The sequence below is a fragment of the Schistocerca serialis genome, chromosome 3, assembly GCF_023864345.2.
Source record: "Schistocerca serialis cubense isolate TAMUIC-IGC-003099 chromosome 3, iqSchSeri2.2, whole genome shotgun sequence".
Lineage (NCBI taxonomy): Eukaryota > Metazoa > Arthropoda > Insecta > Orthoptera > Acrididae > Schistocerca > Schistocerca serialis.
The window spans coordinates 977,759,473-977,779,127 of record NC_064640.1 but is presented as its reverse complement, the minus strand read 5'-3'; the positions used below and the strand labels follow the sequence as shown (position 1 = coordinate 977,779,127).

The 19,655-nt window shown below is 42.0% G+C and overlaps 1 protein-coding gene across 2 annotated transcripts in view; it reads right to left on the bottom strand.

Moving 5' to 3' along the window:
- LOC126471416 (high affinity copper uptake protein 1-like) overlaps positions 1–14,751 on the bottom strand; it is a 163,140-nt gene extending 148,389 nt beyond the window's left edge. For both annotated transcript variants that reach the window (XM_050099552.1, XM_050099551.1), the window contains exon 1: positions 14,614–14,751. The gene's annotated coding sequence lies outside the window, so the exon portion shown is untranslated. The remainder of the gene's footprint in view (positions 1–14,613) is intronic.
- Between the last annotated feature and the right edge of the window lie 4,904 nt (positions 14,752–19,655).

Sequence of the window (19,655 nt, the reverse complement as noted above, 5' to 3'; positions counted from 1 at the left end):
TCAGCTGGACGTTTTGGACCAATGTTCTACGCAGGCAGGCTTGTGGCAGACGCATCGAAGTAGAGAAAAAAGGGAAATGAAAAAGTTTACGTTTTCCTGCATCATGCTTTTCTTCCGTTCTGCGGAAACAAATCTCTTCTTTTAGATTTTTGGTCAGCTCATAAAAGTTCTAATGAATTAAAAGTTGAATTTCGAGCTCACCCTGACAAAGAAGTAGAGATGCTTCAGATTTCATCCGGAATGACGAACGTAATTCAACGGTTTGAGAATTTTTCCGTCACTTGGAGCATTGTGATAAAAGTAACAGAAAATTATTCTGTGCATATCACTGAAGTTTTCAGTCTACAACCGTGACAATATTCTGAAGCTGCGCTCTGTAGTACGTGATCAGTTTTCCTCTCCACGGTTTCAAAATTTATTTAAATATGAGTGGTACTCCTGGAGATATACTGATATTAGGTCTGATTCATTTCTAACACCGTACCAGTTTTGTCAAAGGACGTCTAATAGCGTATGTGACTCGCAGGGCTGTCATGTGTCGTTTTTACTGGTATGTTCTTGGTGCACAAAAAATGTATGTTTGAAACATTGCAACAATATTTTGCGGTAGTTACAAGAAATAAAATCAATTCCGACGTGTTCTAAACCGTGAATTTATTTCTGTCTATTCCGTAACAATTTGGAAAGAATGTTGCAGATAACTTATCAGTTGTAGCAGATAACATAAACATACCAGCTGTACTTGTCAACGAATGTTTAATTGTCTTACGATCGCTTTCACTGTGCGAATCAGTTGTCTCACTACAGTGACAAGAGACGGGCGCGCAGCTAACGCAACCTAGTCCCTAGATGGCGTTGGCGTATGGCAGCGAGAGAGATCAGGGCTGTACAATAGGCAGTTCCCCCCCCCCCCCCCCTCCACCCACCTTTTTTTTTTTACGGGTCATGTCAGCAACTAAAATAATGCATACGGACCTTTTTCAACGTTAACTCGCAGTTCTGAAATAAGCAACAGATTTCTACATGACAAGCCTGACCATTTGTCAAACTTAGTTTCGCGAGTCCTTAATCACACGTAACAGAGATCTCTGGACACATTCTGCTGTCGTTTCGCTCTATGAGAGGTTGTAAAAAACGCAGTGGCTTCCTACAGCGGAGTTGCTCTCGCTTAAAAAAGGTCGAGTGATTTTTGAGTGAGAATTCAGAGGTACTGTGTCACTCGTATGCGCAACAGTTGTGAATGTTTGTGGTTTTCTAGGTAACAGTAAGATACAATATGTGTAACTAGTGTGTGGCTCGGTAGCATAGTGAGTACGGATAAAGCAAGACAAAAAATTCAGAGGTCCGAGGATCAACTTCAGTTGCTCCTGAGATTTTTCTGCCTATCACTTCTTTCAACGATGCCAGAGTTCTAGATATAAAAAATGTCTAATTGTTCCATGTTTCGGAATCCGCATTGAAATGTAGCTTCCCCTAGAACAGATTGGGCATGTTGTGTTGATTCCAAGATCAGAGACAGTAACACCACGCCTAGGAAAGTTCTGTGGTATTCGAAACAACCTTCTCGTTGATATCTTTTTATAGCGAAGTATTCGTTAAGCTTCTCAAACTTATTTCTTCAATTTTACATAACTGAAATAGTCATTTACTAAAAGGTATATATCTTCGTTATTTGGTCGTAGTCAAATGCCAACGGTCCAAGTGACCTGCGGTCGTTTAGACAGCCTTCGTGTAACTTGCTGCAAGTTGCTCACCCATGGATGGCGCCGACGACGAAACACTTGTGCTATATCCCGAACTCCATAACCCAGCTGCCACACAACATATCATCTTTTTTGGTGCAGCGACTACATCGTGCGTTGCTCCTGGCCGCTTCCTTTTCCCTCGTGCACCTATGCGAGTCGCGTACTTCTAAGTATTCCTCATGGTGTAATTTGCGAACGTCAGTTCCGTGTAGAAATATGCAGCTCTCACGAAGTTACAGAATTGCATGCAGAAAACTACCACCTAGAATAGACGTAAGTTGTCAGTTGCAAATCTATAAATTAACAGCAAGTAGTCATATACAGGCCGAGTTATCTACATCTACATACATACTCCGCAAACCACCGTATGGTGCATGGCGGAGGGTATCCTGTATCACTACCAGTCGTTTCCTTTCCTGTACCACTCGCAGATAGAGGGAGGCAAAAACGACTTACGCGACATGTATGTCGGCGGCAGTTGGATAGTTCTGAATTCAACTGCAAATGCCGGTTCTCTTAATTTTCTCAGTAGTGTTCCTCGAAAAGAACGTCGACTTTTCTCCAGGGATTCCCATTTGAGTACTAGAAGCACCTCTGCAACACGTTTTGTTCGAACCTACTGGTAACAAATCTAGCAGCCTGTCTCTGAATTGCTTTGATCTCTTCCTTTAATCCGACCCGGTGCGGATTCCAAACACTCGAGCAGGACTCAACAGCATGCCGCACTGGCGTCCTATATTCACTAAAGAGCCAAAGAAACTGGTACACCTGCCTGATATTGTGTAGGGGCCCCGTGAGCATGCAGAAATGCCGCAACACGACGTGGTATGGACTCGACTAATGTCTGAAGTAGTGCTGCAGGGAATTGGCACAGTGAATCCTGCAGGGCTGTCCGTAAATCCGTAAGAGAACGAGGGGGTGGACATCTCTTCTGAACAGTACGTCGCAAGGCATTCCAGATATGCGCAATAATGTTCGTGTCTGGGGAGTTTGGTGGCCAGCGGAAGTGTTTAAACTCAGAGGAGTGTCCCTGGAGCCACTCTGTAGCAATTCTGGACGTGTGGGGTGTCGCGTTGTCCTGCTGGAGTTGACCAAGTCGTTGGAATGCACTATGGACATGAATGGATGCAGGTGATCAGACAGGATGCTTACGTCAGTGTCGTCGTATCTAAACGTATCAGGTGCTCTATATCATTCGAACTGCACACGCCCCACACCATTACCGAGCATCCACCAGCTTGAATAGTCCCCTGCTGACATGCAGGTTCCATGGACTCATAAGACTATTTCCATACCCTTACACATCCATCCGCTCTATACAATTTGAAACGAGAAAAAAATGTTCAAATGTATGTGAATTCCTGTGGGATCAAACTGCTGAGGTCATCGGTCCCTAGACTTACCACACAACTTAAACCAACTAATGCGAAGAACAACACACACACACACTCATACCCGAGGGAGGACTCGAACGTCAGGCGGGAGGGGCAGCGCAATCCGTGACATGGCGCCTTAAACCACGCAGCAACTACACGCGACTTGAAACGAGACTCGCCTGACCAGGTAACATGTTTCCAGTCATCAACAGTCCAATGTCTGTGTTGACAGGCCCAGGCGAGGCGTAAAGCTTCAAGGGTACGCGAGTGGGTCTTAGGCTCCGAAACCCCATTCGATTATGTTTCGTTAAGGTTCGCACGCTCACACTTGATGACCCAGCACTGAAATATGCAGCAATTTGCGGAAGGGTTGCACTTCTGTCACGTTAAGCGATTATCTTCAGTCGTCGCTGGTCCCGTTCTTGCAGGATCTTTTTCCGGCCGCAGCGATGTCGGAGATTCGATGTTTTACGGGATTCCTGATATTCACAGTACACTCGTGAAATGGTCGTACGGGAAAATCCTCACTTCATCGCTATCCCAGAGATGCTATGTCCCATCGTTCGTGCGCCGACTGCAACACCACGTTCAAAACTCACTTCAATCTTGATAACCTGCCACTGTAGCAGCTGCAACCGATCTCAAAACTGCGCTATAGGCGTTGCCGACCGCAGCGCCCTATTCTGTCTGTTTCTCTGTATTTGAATGCACATGCCTATACCAGTTTCCTTGGTTCTTCAGTGTATGAACATATATTATCAGTCCTATCATACCTCCCTGGGGCACTCCTGTCTCTGATGAACACTCGCCGTAGGTAATAACATACTGGGTTCTATTACTTAAGAAGTCTTCGAGCCACTCACACAGCTGGGAACCAATTCCACACGCTCGTACATTCGTTACCAGTCTGCAGTGATGTACCGTGTCAAATGCTTTTTGGAAATCTAGAAATATGGAATCCGCCTGTTACTCTTCATCCATAGTTCGCAGTATATCATGTGAGGAAAGACCAAGATGGGTTTCGCTGGAGCAATGCTTTCTAAAACCGCGCTGATTCGTGGACATAAGCTTTTTGGTCTTTAGGAAATATACTATTTTCGAACTCAGAATATGTTTTAGACTTCTGGAACAAACCGATGTTGAGGATACTGGTATGTAATCTTACGGGACTGTTCTTTTAACCTTCTTATATACAGGAGTCACCTACGCTTTTTACCAGTCGCTTGGTACTTAGCGCTGGGCGAGAGTTTCGCGATAAATGCAAGCTAAGTGAGGGGCCAATGCCCCAGAGTACTCTTTATACAACTGAATTGGGATTCCATCCGGACCTGGCGACTTACTTGCTTTCAACCTTTTCAGTTGTTTCTCTACACCAGGGATGCTTATTACTATGTCGTGCGACGGTCACATGATGGTATGTTTGAAAGATTCTTGTGCGTGAATGATTTCTTAAACGTGGAATTTAAAACTTCGGCTTTCGTTTTGATATCTTCAACTGCTACACCAGACTGGTCAACGACCAGCTTAGCGATTTTACATAGGACCAGAATTTTCTCAGGTTCTTGGCCACATTTTTTCCTAAGGTATGACGGGGGTATGCTTCGCGCATAGATCTTTTCATAAACGCATGAATCTCTACTAACCCTTGCCTGCCGTCTCTTTTGAACGAAGAGTGCGACAGCCTTTGTTTCTTCAGCATTTTCCGAATTTCATTGTTAAACCATGGTGGGTATTTTCCGTCCTTAATCTTATTAGGTATATACTTCTCCAGAATACAGTTTACAGTCACTTTAAACTTTCGCTATAATTCCTCTATGTCCACCGTACTGGAACTAAATGATTGCAGTTCAATGTCTAAATGAGATGCTTATCTACTCTTTCTAGCAGAAACACTCTCCCAGCCTTCTTGACTGATTTATTAACTTTCGTAACCATAGTTGCTATGATAACACGGTCAGTAATCCCTGTCTCTATACGGCCTGTCTTCAGCTACAAGGCCTAAGATATTTCCACTGCGTGAGGCCTGTCGAACTAACTGCTCAAGACAGTTTTCGGAAAATGTGTTCAAAACTACTTCGGAAGACTGTCTGTGAACATGTGGACGTCTCCGGAAATATACAACACACAGAAAAACAACAATTTCCACTTTCAACAAGATAGCGCTTTGGTCTGAACCAGAGGCCGAACCCCATCATGAACTGAAAATTTGTAGTTTTTGAGAACAAATTAATAACCTCATATTGAAAAATTATTTTCAAATAGGACACGAAACAGACAATATTGCACGTATGCACACACGTAGTTTAAGTGGAAGGTTATTCCGGCTCTACTACCACTATGCAGGATACCAATCAGATCTTTACCCAGTGTTGGTCATACTGTGTTCGTATTCATTCAGTATCCAGGTGTTGGCATATTTTTTTCTAGAGGCCCTCATGTTGTAAACACCTAAAAGTAAAGGGCGTTATTCTATGTTTATCTTCGACGTGTGGCATAGAAACCCACATACGACAGATTTTTGTTAGCTCTTTCTCTCCTTTTTGGAAGAGAGCTACTATTGGATTGGATTGTTTGGGGAAGAGACCAAACAGCGAGGTCATCGGTCTCATCGGATTAGGAAAGGACGGGGAATTAAGTCGGCCGTGCCGTTTCAAAGGAACCATCCCGGCATTTGCCTGGAGCGATTTAGGGAAATCACAGAAAACCTAAATCACGATGGCCGGACGCGGGATTGAACCGGAGAGCTACTATTGACACGTATCGGTAGTTTAAATGGTGAGTGAAATGGACTATTCTGTCGAAGACCAAATTGAAATGATTTTAATGTAGTGTGAATCCAGAAGAGACATCACAAATACTATCATCCTATATGCTGACAGATTTCTGCATTCGTTTTAACACGTCGTGCAGTTTACCACCTATACACCCAAGGAAGAGGAAGCGTAGAAGAACTGAAGCGGGGCAATATTATGACGTATCGGTGTTAGATACCGTTGCTATAATCCTTATAACTTTTTCGAGACGTCTCTCACGATTCTGGAATATCGCAGATTAATGTTCTCAGAATATTATGGCGCCATAAATCTGGCCACAAGTATCCAGACACACCTCTATAATGTGGAACTGACCAACATATTAAAAGAAGAGGATCCGCCAGTACAGAAAGAGAGTCAGTAGAGAAGTTGGGGTATGGTCCCCTCATTGTGCTTAAGAAAACGCTAAATGCGGAAGGACATAACACATTTTACAGCTTTGTGTACAGCTTACAAATGAGGAACAGTTCATAGACGATGATTGTATCAGCATAATAATGCAGCAGCCTTGACGCAGGCTTGTGGACAATAACATTCCTGGAATGGACTTGCCTGCCCAGAGATCTAACCTGAACCCAGTGGAATACTTTTGGGATGAGTTGGAATGTCGACTTTGCTCCAAACTCCAGTGTCCAACATCTCTCGTTTCTGCTCCTGAGGAAGAATGGGCTGCTATTCCTCCATTGGCATTCAGACACCTTACTAAATGAGACCCCAGCAGTGTTCAAGCCCTCAAGAGGGCCAAGAGTGGATTCATCCCATACTATAGTCTAATACGTGTCCGGACGCTTTTGATTACACAGCGTATTTTGACACACTGGGAAGTCGCGGCGATGATTTTCTTAATCGACTCATATTTAGTCAATGAGCGTGACAAAATTAGAGAGAAATGTAAATTTCCTCGCCGAATATTGCATTCAGATAATCAACTGTCGCGAATCATGGTGAGGCAAGTACACAAAAACTGCATTACTAGGAGAAATGTATAGCCATAAAGCTAAACATCAATGTCCTTGAACAGTGTTAACATCCAGTGTGGATTAACGGGAGGCAAACTTCTTAGTCTTCATTGTTCTGTGGATATTAGCTACATGTACGTCTACATCTACACTATACAGATCAGTGTACAGAGGAGATATCGTACTAAGGCTAGGCGCAAACTGAGAAGCGTATAGCACGTGTGACGTGACACGACACTACAGCACGTGCCGCACGGGTGCAGCGCATATTGCGACGCGCACACCATACTTCGCACGCGCCGACTGAACCGAAGCGCGCAAAATATATGAATTTTGCCTTACTTGTAGCGTTATATGTCAGCTTCGTGCCCATCACCTCGCTAATGACCATTCTTATTGTGATCTACACATTTTAGTAAGACACTACGCAAAACTCAAAAAGTTTGCAACGAAAATTAGGGGTCGCTACGATTTTGCGTTTGGTGCGTATTACACCATATGTTGCTGCGTATGAAATTTAGCTAACATGCTGAATTTTTGTTTAGACTTGGGAGGAGATCTCTATCTGTCTCCGATCTCGAGAAAATGGATCCCATGTACCGCGCTCACTTCCGATCTCACGCCCGCGAGAATGAAATACTCGCAACATCTCTCTTATCTCCTAAACCGCTCGAGACATCGAAACGAAAGTTTGGCGAATGATAGCACACAAGGAGGAGAGTGTTTTGCCAATTATTAAACACACGGAACTTTCTTATCTATGGCGATATATCACTACTTATACTTCTTTTTTTATTCATTTCACTCCAGTGACTAATTTTTTAAGAGTTATCGACAGCTAGCGAAACAAGAGCTTCCTAGTATGAAAATAAACATGAAATTTCTTCTTTTATGTTACTGCAAACCGATACTATGAGGTTTTTCGTAAGCTATTGAGCTCTGTAATTGTTTAATGAGGCCCTACGTTTCGGAATTCTGTCTCAATAGCAGCTGTGAGATGAGTTTGGCAAATTACATTGTGACAAAGGAAGTACAATTAAACCAGTCACCAAGAGAAATGTGGCCTTTACTCATAAATGGTGATGCTTCTTCGAATGAGAAAAGGTTAACAACTCATACAAAAACAGATTGGCAATTCTGTTGGAATTTTGGTGGAATCCCCGTAATCCATCGTATTTTTAACACTGAGCGACGGGAATGGAAACTTACCAAAGGATTTTATTCCTTCTCTTGATCTGAGCAGTATTAAAATAATGACCAGCGTTCCTTCAGGCGGAATGACACATGCCAGATACTATTTATTCACCTAGGGCTTGCCAAACTGACAATGCGTGATCGCGAATAATATAGTTGTTATTGAGAAAAATAAACAATTGATCTGTCGCACAACACAATGATCAGTGTATTGTCAGCAGCGAAGGATAATGCGCGCGACAGGAATGCACGAGTTAGCCATGTGTGCCTTGTGAGATGGAGTTCGAAAAACATTGTCATGAAAGTAGATCTGCCTTTGTCAGCAGCACATTTCAACAAATTAAATACATATTTAATCATAACACTCTTTTAGGATATTCCTACTTTCGTAATAATACCGACCATTTCTTCATTTGTGTAGCCTGTTGTTGTATAATTAGTTTATTAATGCTGATAATGTCCATGCAACAATTGAAATGCTTTTTCTCATCACGGCGAACCAATTATAACATTGTTATTTGTGACTGCTTTTCGACTGTTTCTAGCTTGCAGTGGAAATATGTTGTTCACGTGCATGTAGTACAGTGTGTCGTATTACAAAAATGGTTCAAATGGCTTTGAGCACTATGCGACTTAACTTCTGAGGTCATCAGTCGCCTAGAACTTAGAACTAATTAAACCTAACTAACCTAAGGACATCACACACATCCATGCCCGAGGCAGGATTCGAACCTGCGACCGTAGCGGTCACGCGGTTCCAGACTGAAGCGCCTTTAACCGCACGGCCACACCGGCCGGCTGTCGTATTACATTATTACATACATATCGGAGTAATCACAGTGAAACTTCTATACTTCAGATCTTGGATGTTTTTTACCACAAGAACAAAGGGATCACACCTGTGGAGATTATCCCCCTAAATTTTTGTAACAGATCGTACAGATACGCTAGCTTACTAGGCAGCGAGAATATAACCTTGCTTTACTTTACTGCCTTGATTCTTAATCAAATGATTTTATAATATTCCTTGCTTCCTTATTCACTACCCTCTGTCCCTTCTTGCGATCTGAAAACATCACGGAGGCATATGGTGCAATTCCAGCGGCCAATGGCTCATCAGTTAGTGAAGTATACATTTTTCTTGACAGAAGAAAAACAAAACAAAACTATGCAGATATAAATAACTGAAAAGTATAACGTGCTAACGAAGAAAGCTGGAGCGTTTAAATGGCGAAAAACGAAACACTACCCAAAGGCAATAAAATTCAGTATACAGTAAGGCAAAATTTATCGTATTGGCAATACTACCACTGGTGATATGCGCCGTTCCGATGTGAGCATATGGCTGGGATACTTTTCCGCTCCCCTCCTCAAATTTCCCACGGTGCCAGCGAGGCAAGCGCGACGCGCGGCTGGAGAAACTGTGCCTCAACCACAACGCCGCGCGACGTGGCGCAGGCGCGTGTCGCGTCCCAGTCGCGTCGCGTCGCAATTTGCGCGGTCCCATTTGAACCTGCGATGTTACAAAAACGCGCGCTGCGCTGCGCTGCGTCGCGCCACACGCGCCATACGCGTCTCAATTTGCGCCTAGCCAAAGCTAAACATCAATGTCCTTGAACAGTGTTAACATCCAGTGTGGATTAACGGGAGGCAAACTTCTTAGTCTTCATTGTTCTGTGGATATTAGCTACGTGTACGTCTACATCTACACTATACAGATCAGTGTACAGAGGAGATATCGAACTAATGTTATCCATTTTCTGTCCTATTCCAATCACGTACTGAGTGAATGAAAAATGACTGTCCACAGTGCCTCTGTACTCCCTCTCATCTCTATTATCTTTTTCTGACGCTCTCTAAGCGAGATATGTTTGTGGCAGCACAACGGTCGTACAGTCTTTTGCAAATACTGAATCTCTAAATTTAATCAACAAGGTTTCGAGAAAATTACGTCGTCTTTATAACATTGCAGTTGTTAGGAAGTCTGACACAGTGTTCCTTCGGACATGCACCCATGTCGAAGGAACATGCACTGCGGCGACTATAGCTGTCACGAAACATGTGGAATGTATCCGCACTTACGAATACGGGCAACCATCAGTAAAAATTTTTACCGGACCGGAACTCGAACCCGAATTTCCCGCTTTACGCGAGCGGACGCCTTAATCGCTTCGGCTATCCGTGCACGACTCACAGCGAAACCCAAACTTCCGTACGTCGTCGTTTATGCGTCACAATTTTCACTCTTACACCTTATACAAGGAGAGAACATTTTAACTGAAAATCGCTGCCTGGCATTGTCGGATGAATACGATATTGCAGTGCCTGTGTTGTTAAGAAGTACGATGCAATGTTCCTTCGAGTATGCAAGCACTGCGGCGATTACAACCGTCTTGATGCGTGCATGTCCGGAGGACTTCTTAACACAGGCACTGCAATATCGCATTTATCCGCCGATGCCAGGTAGCGATGTTCAGTTAAAATATTCTCTCCCTGTATGGTAATTACATAATGTGTACGAGTGGAGGCTGTAACGCATAAACGACGACATAGGGAAGTTGGAGTCAGGTCGTCATTCGTGGACGGATAGCCAAACGGTTAAGGCAACCTCCCGCATAAAGCGGGAAATCCGCTTTAGAAATCTGGCCTGGCACAAATTTTCCCTATCGTCATTCCATTATACAGTTCACGGTTGTTCGTATTCGAAACAGCGAATACATTTCATGTACGTCGTCTTTGTTCCCATGTTCCCGATTTTAGTTCTCCAAACATTTCTGCTACAGTTTGAGGGGTCACATTGTCCTGGTACGAACTTAGCAGCGCGTCTCTGAAATCATACGATGTTTGCTGTTAGGCCTATTCGATAGGAACACCAAACGCTGGAACAGTACTCTAGAATTGGTTGCACGAGTGTTTTGTACGCAATTTCCTTTACAGATGCACTGCACCTCCTCCGCCCCCTTCCAACTAATGTAAGTCTTTAACCCGCCTACCCTAACAGTTATTATACATTATCATATTTCATATCACTTCTTAGTATTACCAAAATATACTTATATGATGTGTCGCATTCAAAATGTTGATCACTGATCTTGTAATTGCGTATTGCCGGGTACTTCCTCATTGTCATAGGCATTATCTTACGTTTTCCCACCTATAAAGAGAACTTGCCATTCATTACATCAAGTGAGAACTATGTCCAAGTCTTTCTGCGTTTCCTTACGATCCTTCAACGTCTATACACTCCCGTCGACAACAGCATCACCCTGTCCAGTTGATCCCGGCGGAGGTTCGAGTCCTCCCTCGGGCGCGCGCGCGCGCGTGTGTGTGTGTGTGTGTGTGTGTGTGTGTGTGTGTGTGTGTGTGTGTGTGTGTCCTTAGGATAATTTAGGTTAAGTGGTGTGTAAGCGTAGGGACTGATGACCTTAGCAATTAAGTCCCATAAGATTTTACACACATTTGAACATTTTTTGAACAGCATCACCAGCAAACAATTTAATAGTGCTGCTGAGCCCATAGGATAAATCGTTTATGTATGTTGACACATTTGAGGTCCTGTTCTGCTTCCATGGGCCATTTTCTATGTTACTTTAATATCTGTGGGACATTCGGCGGCCAGTACGACGTATTGGGTGGTATTAGTCAAATATTTATCCATTATAGACTGTCAAACTTATATAAACTTTCTGAAGGTCGGTTTACCATTACTGTTTGAAGATCTTACCATCCAACGACGCTGATTTGTGTGATTCCAGCATCATGGTTTCGCAGTAAACGGGAGGTGTTAAATCACAGATATAGTTGCTGGAACAGAACAAGTGGTACAGTAAAAAGGCCAGACAGATCACCAGGTCCTAAGATCTCTGTATTTCTTTCTCCGTTATGCCTTAAAAGACAAAATTTATAAAAAGTCATGAATATATGAGTGAAAGCATTACGAAGGCTTGCAGAGGCGTTGAAGAGGAAATACTATTGCACTCTTGAGAGTCCTTTCCAGGAAGAATCATTAAATCTGTCAAGGGTGAAACTCATCACTAACCACATATGCTGGAATTAATTTTCTTTTTTGGCAAGCATTACAAGTCTCGCGAAAATGAGTTAAATAAATAAAAAATGAAAAATGTTCCAGTAGAAACGTATTAAATTTTTCTCGAGAATCTCTAATATGCAGAGAAACAAGGGTTACACTTAAAATGGAGTTGCCCTCTGTTTAACCAGCAACAGTGCCCTCTAGTGTAAAGAGTCATTTAGTTGTTCCCCGTCATCTGTGCGAATTTGGTTTTTACTATTTTGTTGCGGGATGCATCGTTACCGAGATATTTTACCGCGCGTGCTGACGCAGCGGTAAGAAACTGGAGGACGCAGCTTCAAATTCCAGATTTAGGTTTTCCATGGCTTCGTTGAATCCCTTAAGGGCAATGCCAAGATAATTCCTTTGCAAAGGATACACCGGATTTGCTTTCCTATACTTCCACGGTCCGTCTTTGTGCCCCGCCCCTAAATCCTAATCTTCCTTCCTGAGGCGTATTTTGCTGTCTCGGCTTTAGTGAGTCGCCGGTACAAATTATCATCAAATCTGCATAGTTGGTGGCTGAAATTAACGTTTCACTGGATAATGGCTGGTGTCAAACACATTCGTGGTTCGCCTCAGTCCATGATTTAGCCCTCCGAGTACCAGTTCTTAGTGCCAGAAACCGCCATATGTATATCACACACAAAGACTCTAGTGGTGCACCGGGGAACTTCTACGAATGAAGTGCATTGTAGCCGTCACTTATACCACTCAAAGCAGCAGTCGGCGCAGAGATTGTGATACGGGACTGTAGGAGATCGTGACATGCGTTTGTGGTGCACTATGTATTTTTGATACAGATATTTTATTACATTTTAGGCCCACTTTTGCTTGTTCTAGGTAAGAGTTCATGAAAGTTTCGAGATGTGAAATTGTGTCTAGGAAAAATGTGAATTTACTTTCAAATATATCACACGAAATGATCGATGGAGGAAAACTGTATGTTCTAGTGGTTCCAAAGTGAAATTACCTCCTTAGAACTGACTGTTTACTTTTTGCCAATTTCTTATTTTATTCATTGCTTAATATGATGATAAACGTTCATTTTGTGAAAAAGTTTAAAACTGTATTCCAAAGTAAAACTACATCCTTAAAGCAGTTGTTTGCTTTTTGCCAGTTTCTTCTTGTATTCGTTGCTTACTACGATAATAAAGGTTAATTACGAATTTTTTAAATATATATTGATGGGACTCAAAGGGCTAAGGCAATTAGCAGTACCACCAGACTGGGCAAACCGGTTAGTGACTTCATTTAGTAAACATACAGAGAATAATGTTACATGCTTAAGGAAGGTAAGTGAGGGTGATAGTACTCGCTGATTAACTAGTTTTGTAACATATTATTTAGATTTCCAGGTGCCCATGCGTTAATTTGCACTACTAAAATAACGATAGCTTCTCTATTCAACTGCATGGCCGTGGACGGGCGCGCTTGGTCGTTTGTTGGTACATGTGAAGTAGGAACAGAAATGCTGCACGTGGATATTTTTAGTTTAGTTTACGGTTCTCGAAACTGCTGTTACTGTACTTTAAAGACATTAATTCAGTTTATTTGAAGTACGACAGAGAGCTTTAAAAAATCTTTGGAATAATATTGGTAATCAATGGAATAATATTGGTAATCAACGAATATTGTTGAGACGTGGAAACAAGGGAAATGGTAGTATTATGCGTGCTGTGAATAGTGCTAATTATTGGGCAGATTTATAAAGACTTCAGATTTTCGAAAGTACTTGGGCAAACTGCTTCTATGGGAATTTCAGCCTTCATTTTCCGTTTGAATCCCCCTTTTCGTTCAAAAACAAAGCTGAGTAAAAAACTTGCCACAGCAAAAAAGTACTAGACTTATGTTTCTCTCAAAATTGAAACAGACTGTCGATAATGCTATAACAGCAGTCCTGTGAGAGTAAGATTCAAAAATATTGCTACAAACGATTTTCCTCCCGCTATTTCGTTATGATTTAATGCATTAAGTCGTAATTAAATAGTAAAGTAACACTCAGACATATGTAATACTTTTGTCTGGCGAATACTAATTTGTATTATTTATTGGCCTTACGAATACATTAAGGTGGTCCTAACAATACAACACGAAACAAAGATATGTACTTGGAACTACTGTCATAACATTACGCTGCAAGAAGATGATGAAATATGACACCTGAAACAGCTGACAGGTATTTGCAGCATAACAGTAATAATTATTGTACACTAACGTAACTTGTAGGAGAGGCGAACTTGTTTTATGGTCCACCAAACAGAAATGAAAATTACTTAACGCCCCTGACAGCAGAATATACTTTGTTGCGTCCATTGAAGAATCACAATAGTGTATAAATACTTATTCCTACATTTTGAAACCTCCTAAAAATTAAATGTCACACATAGATAACCCTAATAACATTTTAACGGTAGTTACAGATTACTATTTCTAATTAGGTTTATGCGAACTCACTGTTCACAGGAACAGCTGTAGCAGTTCGACGAACAGTACGTCTCGCACGCGGAGCAACAGCTATAAAACACTTCTCCGTACGATGCTTCCCCCTCCATACTTTGCACTCCACCTGTTGCGTCACTCCAAAGTTGCTAGCAGTAAGATCATATATCGATTATTGTATCGAATATCTCAGCCGTTCAACGTCAGTCGACTAATCGATAATGGGTTCTTTCATTTCTGGCTTTTTAAAGCTGTTTTTCCACTGATTTCTCAACTAATGCCAACCAGTTTTTACCTGGAAATGTCCTGCTTGTTCAATGTACAGCTAGTTGGCGCAACATTCAAAAAGGTTATCCGCTTATGAGGTGCTGCGTCGAGTCGCTTTTCCCCACTGCTTTTGCCCCCACTACTTAGAGAGCCTGTATAGAGACATGACTACCACCTAGCGGCTGCGGTTCGAAACATTGCCATTCTGCACTCCTTTCTAGACTTATCATAGCAGTAGCCACAACTTAACAGGTCGATCAACCTACTATCTACAGTTTTTAAAAAGTACTGACGGGCCTCGTGTCTACCGAATAAAATATTAGGTGGACCGAATAAAATAAAGACGGACCCCACACAAAAACATATGGACTGTTAAAGCAAACATAACTTCAACCTCAAGATGAAAAATATTGAATCATTACACGATAACTATAGAGGCAGGCATTTTCGGAAGGTCGTATAAATTATTCCTTTGAGAAATATATTTACCCACCAAATATATTTCGGTCTGATTAATTTATGAAAAAAGTCTAATAAAATAATGATAATACAGGTTGAATCACAAAACTCCATACAAATGTTGAAAGTGGCGATTAATTTCTTTTTCGTTTTCAGGAATGTGAACCAATTGCAAAGGAATACCACTAAAGAAGGAACAACAGATTGACATTATTCTGTCGGTTGGGAGTGGTACCTCCGGTCATGTAGCGCATACTTTCAATGCAATGCAGAGAACGTGGCGGCAAAACTTAAGGGGCAGATTTCGATTTCGATGCAAGCAGATCTGGTAGGCCACAGACAACAAACGATGGTACGTCTAACATAGGTGATAGTAGCGATGACCAGGAGTCCGACTTCACATATCTCTGCTCAAGTGGTAACAACCAGAGGAGTGTCATACATATTCTGCGGGCTGGCCAAGTGGGACCCATACGAACTACAAATGTTGCAGCATCTGGCAGAGGACGATTGTGGCTGTAATGTACGGTTCTGCGAGCGGCCATCGAACGTGTTCCACGCAGTTACTTGAGTTTGTTCTTTCCATTCTTTTCTTACATGAAGCATATTTTTGTCAGAGGTGAAGTGAAAAAGCAAAATGTCAGGTACTGGATGTAGAGCAATCGACGTTGGATGCCTGGTGCGGGGAAACTCATGATATGGTGTGGGATTTGGAGTGACAGCACGACAATCCTGGACGAATGTGATTATTTGCTCGCTTTCTTCCAGCATGATGGGACACCACCGCACTAAAAGACTGAAGTGTGCCAATGACTAGTGCGCTAGTTTCCTGGACATTGGATCGATCAGAGTGATCCAGTGGAGTGGCCACCCACATCATGAGACCTCACTCCATTCACTATAATAAGTGAACTTGTATTCTCTTCTCGTGCTTCCATAAACTGATACCATGAATTAAAAGAATCTGACCTGTTGCAAGAAGTGTATTTGTAACGGAAGTATGAAGTGAAAAGTGTGTGTAAGCCGCAGCAGTGAAGAAACAATCAGAATTCAGAAATGAGTGTGAGAAAACGCAAGTAAACGCCGTTATAAAGCCACAGTGCGGTCTAAATAGCGTATTATAGCAAGTAGTTCTCCAAAAGAAAAACTCACGAGATTTTAATGATGAAAGTAAAAGTAACAGCAACAATATATTTAGTAGCCAAATAGTAATGAATTACAGTTCAGCTGTAGCAATGGTAAGAGTCAAATGAGGCATACACCACCTATTTTTACACTTCATGTACTACGTAAAAATTCAATTCACAGATTGTTTTAAGATACCAGTGTTGCAGATGCCATGCTGTATTAATATAGATTTCTGGCTAATTTAGTTTGACAGCTACACAGCACGTACAATGTAAAAAATGTAATGTTCAATTAAGACGTGTAATCTAAACAACAACAGCAACTGTGATAACAAATGTAATATAACCTTAATCTGCTTAAAATTTTGAATGTATACCTCTCAGAATAAAATAAAAGCACACTGAAGATGTCAAAACTGTGGTGAATCGTGTTTGGGAAACATAACAGACTGTGTTCTTGCAAGAAGGCAAACCTTTTAATTCATTATTACTCGCTCTCAGTGATGAATTTACAGTTAGGGTTTGTGTGTGTGTGTGTGTGGGGGGGGGGGGGCTATGCCTTTCATTTTACAATATCTCAAATTGAAAATTAATTTTATTGATCCATACTAATTTAATGTCCAAAATTATAAAAATTAAATGTGTCATTGGTTTACATTTGTTTGGTTAGAAAACTTATGACATTACGAAAACAATTTATTGAGGTTTGAATAACATCATGAAATTAATGTTATAAAGTTATGAAGTCTGAATAGTTTTAATAAAATATAATCCAGTTGCTAAGAGAGTTTTCTCCACCGATTCTGTTAACTGCACATTTTTATAGTCAAGGACCATGTTAATTTACTTTGAAGTGTACAAAATCTGCTTCTGTGTGATACTTCAATAGACATAAATACAACAACGGATTAAACCATTTACTAGAAATTTAAAGTATAAAAGGAAGACTCTTTGCTCCATCATATCACTTACCACAGTCTGGCCATCAATCCTTCCTTCTCGATGAATTGTCATCATCTATTCAGAAGCGTCTCTCTAGTTATATTTCTTGTCTGTTCACAAAAAGAAGAACGGATTCTGAGGCGGGTGCGGGGAACGAGAGAAGTGTGGTGAGAACAAACCGAGACTACGTAACGCACTGCTGGCGACATAATTACCATCACAAATAAATTTGAGTTCCAAGAGGCGCTGATACACTATGTGACCAAAAGTATCCGGACACCCGTCTGTACGCGAGATTTCCACACTCCTAAACATCCCTAGGTCCACTGATTCCGATGTGACAGTGAAGTCGAAGCGAGAAGGAACACGTCCAGCACATAAGCGTACAGGCTGACCACGTCTGTTGGCTGACAGAGACCACCGACAGTTGAAGAGGGTCGTAATGTGCAATAGGCAGACATCCATCCAGACTATCACACAGGAAGTCCAAACTGCTTCCGGTTCCACTGCAAGTACTATGACAGTTGACGGGAGGTGAGAAAACTTGGATTTCATGGTTGAGCGGCTGCTCAAAAGCCACACATCACGCCGGTAAATGCCAAACGATGCCTCGCTTGGTGTAAGGAGCATACACATTCGACGATTGAACAGTGGAAAAACGTTGTGTGGAGTGACGAATCACGGTACACAATGTGGCGGTCCGATGGCATGGTGCGGGTATGGCGAATGCCCAGTGAACGTCATCTGCCGGCGTGTGTAGTGCCAACAGCAAAATTCGGAAGCAATGGTGTTATGGTGTGGTCGCGTTTTTCATGGAGGGGGCTTGCACCTCTTGTTGTTTTGCGTGGCACTATCACAGCATCGGCCTACATTGACGTTTTAAGCACCTTCTTGCTTCCCATTGTTGAGGAGCAATTCGGGGATGTCAATTGTATCTTTCATCACGATTGAGCATCTGTTCATAATGCACGGCCTATGGCGGAGTGGTTACACGACAATAACATCCCTGTAATGGATTGGCCTGCACAGAGTCAATGGATTGGCCTGCACAGAGTCCTCATCTGAATCCTATAGAACACCTTTGGGATGTTTTGGAACGCCAACTCCGTACCAGGCCTCACTGACCGACATCGATACCCCTCCTCAGTGCAGCACTCCGTGAAGAACGGGCTGCCATTCCCCAAGAAACGTTCCAGCACCTGATTGAACGTATACCTGCAAGAGTGGAAGCTGTCATCAAGGGTAAGGGTGAGGCAACGCCATATTGCATTCCAGCATTACCAATGGAGGTCGCCACGAACTTGTAAGCCATTTTCTGCCAGGTGTCCGGATGCTTTTGATCACACAGTGTAGTGGCCGCCGTAAAAACTGCTTTGTATTGCCACAGCCTTAGCATCAACAAAAGTAAAAACTAGAGAAAGAGTCAGAGGTATAACAAATGCTTACAAGAGTCGTGGTATCGTAAATGATAATATTTGAAATGAAGGTGCTTGCTGCTACTAATTGCGTTTCAGTTCTCATAGACAATTAAAAATTAAGAATAAAATAAAAAAAGTGATAAATACTTCAAACATTTATTAACATATACAGCATATAATCATAACATATAAAATAATTATAAAACACACAAAAGTTCTACTGACAGAAGAGCGGTTTATTTGTAGCGCTGCCATCCCGCCCCAGTGAGGGGTGAGTAGAGACGAAATAACAGTAAACGAAAAAAGAATAAAACACACAATAATTTTAAAAAAATATAAAAAAACATACGAATCACTCTGAATTTGTGTTATAGCTTTCCTCATCTGTGCCAGAGTTGTTGTTATCATTACTACCGTCCAATTCAGCAGGATCAATAATGAATTGGTCTATCGTGAGTTCCACAACACCGTCTCGCCTCCAATAATCTTCTCCCAGTGGCTGGACTCTCCTGCAGTACACATGCCAGTCTTCAGCAGTTACTGCCAGAAGGGATTCACTGGCAATCTTAAAAAAAAATTCGTTTGACATATCGCCAGAACTACTTCGCTCCATAAACAATCTCTTAACTTTCACCCATGCTAGTTCCACCGTATTTCAGTCACAGTTACGTGGAGGCAAGCGGACAACCATGTATGTGGCATTCTCTTTTGCCATTTCGTCGATCACAAAAGACTTCTCGGCAGGTTTTTTTTTCTTAAATTAAAGAGAACAGGGCCCGCTTTCTCATGTTGTCGTTACACTCAACATTTTTCTTCTGCATCCTCGCTTTTGTGTGATACCGCG